At 39.5% G+C, this 4,646-nt stretch overlaps 1 pseudogene; it reads left to right on the top strand.

The window, feature by feature from the left end:
* Positions 1-3,996: 3,996 nt before the first annotated feature.
* LOC129871805 (5S ribosomal RNA) lies at positions 3,997-4,115 on the top strand (annotated as a pseudogene).
* Positions 4,116-4,646: the final 531 nt, after the last annotated feature.

Raw genomic sequence — 4,646 nt, forward strand, 5'->3', positions numbered from 1 at the left:
ACTTCATACATACATATACATAACCGGCCCGGGACTTGGTGAAGGAGTAATAAAGCTGTGCATGATAATGTTCCCAGCCTATCGTGGGACTCGGTGAAAGAAGGGTTACCATATGCATGAGTAGAGTAGTGAGAAACCATATGCAACTAGGTCATCTCCTGAGACTCAATAAAACAGTCAAGTGAACCATCACTTGAAGACCATGAAAGTAATTCTCTGAGGTACCCTTTAGATGTTATTAAGGATTTCATCAATTAGGGCCTCAGGAATCACAAGCGTGTACCAAGATAATGCGACATAGTTTATGCAATCAAAGACACAATTTATGCAATCAGAGATACAGCTTATGCAATCAGAGACATTTATCCTCTCAGATCCTTTCAAAATAGGAGTTTATATTTCTACTTACTATTCAATATATAGGTGGCTCGAGAGTAGTAATCTAACTACTTTAGGACCCTTAGTAATCAGAGGTGACTACGAGTAACAAATTACATTCGGAACCTCTAAATGGAATTATCTCTAAACTGATATCAGACATTATTTCCCTTACCTTAAGCCGCTTTCAAAGAGAGAAATAGGCAAGCCTTATATGTACTACTTATCATCCTACAGATAACTTGAAAGGCGAGGACTCCATTTATTGCAGGAGTTCTAACATCTAGAAGTGAACTAGGGCCTTGACTCCTACTCAACTCTTTATGAATGGAATGACTCCCAAATTTCGTATATATATAACTTAAGGCTAAGACATGCCAAAAGAAAAGAAAGGGTAAGCTTTACATACCTTTTATGGATTAATTGTAATTCAGCTCGCCTCGTTACCTCCTTGAACTAATAACATGAGAGTAATAATGAGTTTAATGAACTTTCGCTTTTCAATTTCCAACTCTACAACCAAGTACCCATAGGAATTATTTCCTTATCCAATACCCTCGACTAGTTTGTTACTAGTTCCAAAGTTACCAAAAATCGGGCAGCATCTCCCTATAACTTTAACATCCCCAAGATTTCAACTCCGCCACCGTTTCAAAAACCATACCAACAAAAACAACCAGAAGCATATGCACAAGTAAATTACTTCAACATTAAACAATACAAACTCCAAACAACTCGCCCGAAGCTACGATATCAAAATAGAGTTTTTAATCTTTATTTCGCAAAACCTTTAATAATACGAAATAAGGGGTCATGTGGATGAAACCAGAAGTAACCACACCCATTTTAGAACACTTTACATCCCTGAAACACGCTATCCAACCAGCTGCAACCGCAGTACTACAATCGCAACACACTACTCGACTTCGATTTAACTAAGACGACTTCAATTTAGTTTGTTTCTAATGTCAACCATCCTTATGCAATTTTTCCAATTCCAACCTTATTTAAGACATTTAATATACCTTATAACATCATAATAAACTCCAATTTGAAAGGAAAAACCTTACCTTGCCCGAAACTCGCCAAACTTGCCAAAACTTGCCTCAAAAGTTTCTTTAGCGCGACTAAAACTTTGTGGCTGCTTGATAACGTTTTGGTGCTGATCCAAACCATAAATTTACATTACTAACATCTTCATAACATCATGGTATACCCTATATAATTAATTTACGGAACTAAATCGGAGGCTTACCTTTCTTTCTCCTTCGCCGAACCTACTCTCTCTCTAGTTTTAGATTTTTCTTCTCTTCTTTCTTTCTCTAGAAGTCTCTTGAACTAGGAAGATAAATGACTTTATTGTAGATAAGAATGAGTCATAAAATATATATATAGAGGCTACTTTAGGGGGTGACACGTGTCAATCCCTAACTGGTGACACGTGTCAAGCCCTAAGTGGTGACACGTGTCAAGCCCTCATTGGTCCAACACATTCCTTCCTCCTACCATAGGCTGCCACGTGGAAGGTGGGTTCCACCCCTTGCTCCAATTGCTTCCACGTGGCATTCTCTCATGTTTACATATGTCACTCTCTTTTCCTCCTCATGGGTTTGTAATCTCATCTTACTTTATGAACCTATGTAATCCTTGCTATTTAAGATTTGTATGTACTCTAGTAGCTTAAGTATGTAAGATTTCCAAGTTGGTAGCTTACGGAAGTAAGTCGAGTCCTACGGCTCATTATTTGGTCTCCAACTTCTTCCAGATTCTTACAACGCTATTTCCAATCTTCCCTATCATGAGGTGTCACCTTTTCCCTTCCTTAGAGTTATTTGATAGCGTTATGGACTATCCGGCTCCCATGGTAACTTCTAAGAAGCTTGAGAAGCTTTAAGAAGTTTTAAGAAACTTAAGAATCCTTCCAAAAACTTAAGAACCTTTCAAGATACTTAAGAAGCTTAAGAACCTTTCAAGGTACAAAAGTATGGGTTGTAACATCCTTCCCCTCTTTAGAACATTCGTCCTTGAATGTTAACCAAAACCCTCCTCAAGATATTATACCAACTATATAGAGAGATTCTCTATTCCATCGCAATAACACATACTTTCACCGAGAAATCAATATCATAGTTCCAAAGGTTAGGATTACCTGTAGACGTAGAGAATAGGTACGGATAATTGTGCTTCATTTCCGTTTTAGCTTCCCAGGTTATTTCTTTGAGACTCTTGTTTTGCCAAAACACCTTGACGGAAGCTACGTCCTTAATTCACCACCCCCTACTCCGCCGATCCAGGATGGAGACCGGTTATTTCTTGTAGGATAACTCCTCTGTGACCTGGATATCCTCTACGGAATATACTCGGGATGGATAACCAACACACTTGCGAAGCATCGATACTTGGAAGACTAGATATACTACTTCTGGATCTTCCGGTAAGTCCAACTCACAGGCAACCTTGCCTATTCGACAGAGGGTCTGATAAGAGCTAATGCATCTCAGACTAAGGTGTTGTTTCTTGCTGGCTCTCATCACTTTCTCTGTGGATGACACTTTTGAGAGTGCATAATTATAACTTGAAACTCTAGAGATCAATGTCGATTATCCGTGTATGACTTATGTCGACTCGGAGCTGCTAATAATCTCTCCCGAATAAGCTTCACCTTCTATACCTCTTATTGAAACACCTCTGGGTGTATTAGTCATTTTTTACTACCATCAAACCAATCAATTGGCGACCTACACTATCCATCATACCAAGTCTCATATGGGGCCATCTGGATACTAGAATGATAGTTAATATCGTAAGTACTATTGACAAGTGGTAGGCAATTGTCCGAGCTACCTTTGGAGTAAACCGTATAGGCCCGCAACATATCGTCTAATGTTTAGCTAGTAAGCTTAGTCTATCCATCAGTCTGAGGGTAAAATGGTGTACGAAGACCTATCTGTCTTTCCAATCTCTACGTAAACTAGTCATCGGTAGTTAACTGTAACTTGGGCTCCTTAATCTAGGATAATAGCTATGGAAACTCCGTAAGGTCCTACCACCCTCTTGACCTATAATTTCACACCATCTCGGTTGAGTAGGTAGTCTTTGATTGGAGGAACATGGGCTGATCTTGTTAATCCGCGGATAACATTCCATATAGCATTATCTGTCCAGGGAGTGCAAAGTGAGTCTTGTAGCCAAGGTCGTGTTGTGGAATCTTCGACCTTGTATATTACTTCTTGCCTTCTTTAGATGTCATCAACTGGTACCCTCGCCTTTTTGGGTCTTGTTTTTTGCCTATTAGAGTCGGCTACAAAGTTGTACTAAAGTCCCCTCACACAATGAATTGTATAGCTTACTTCCACACCGGATATATCGTATAACCCCTTTAGAGTATTGATGGACCATGATAGAACATTCATATTGCCTTCCCCATTCCATGGTTTGCCTATCATTAACTGGTATTATGTTGAAGAACTATAGAATACAAGTACGCCATCTGTTAGTAATCAGCTAATCCTTCTTACTTTGCTTAAGCCCTTTTTATAATTCCCTTAACAGAACTTATAACACTCTAGGTATATAATCTCGTGTCGTTGCTTCGCCTCTAGTTCTGATTCTTCCATCTCGTGCGATCATAGAAGCACTAACGCATTGAATGCCACTGGAATTTCAAAGTTAAACGTGCTTAGGCGAGAGTAGTACTAGGATGGGTGACCCCCTGGGAAGTCCTCGTGTCACATTCCATTGCAATCCTTGCAATAATGTGCGAAGGAACTCAACCTAGCCCAAGATTTACCTTAGCATCTTCTTGCTAGTCGTCATGCTTTGCGTTGCCCTCTCCGCCCCTATCTTACACTCGACGTCAGGATAAATCGTTGGTTCAACCACGGCTAGTCCTATTCTTCCCTTAATACTCACCCCATCTCGGTAGTTTGGTCTAACCCATCTTGACATCTCCCTCTAACGTATCCAAAACATCCTAGCTCCTTTTCTCATGTACTTCTAACTTGGCCCTAGACTCAACATATATGTATCCATAGATTGCATAACCAATCTAATACAACCTGTATAAGATAGATATAATCTTTTCGTTTCCCTTCCCATCTTGCTTTACATATCGACTTCACACTAGATCTTGCTCGCTCCAACGCTATTTTGTCCTACTCCTTTCTTTTCTTCCTTTACGTACTCTTTGGTCTCCTTATTTCCTACCGTAAGAGATTTTCTATTATTTTTCCTTGCTACTTGTATGTCACCATATCAGTGGCTAATGT

This window comes from Solanum dulcamara, chromosome 10 (genome assembly GCF_947179165.1).
Source record: "Solanum dulcamara chromosome 10, daSolDulc1.2, whole genome shotgun sequence".
Lineage (NCBI taxonomy): Eukaryota > Viridiplantae > Streptophyta > Magnoliopsida > Solanales > Solanaceae > Solanum > Solanum dulcamara.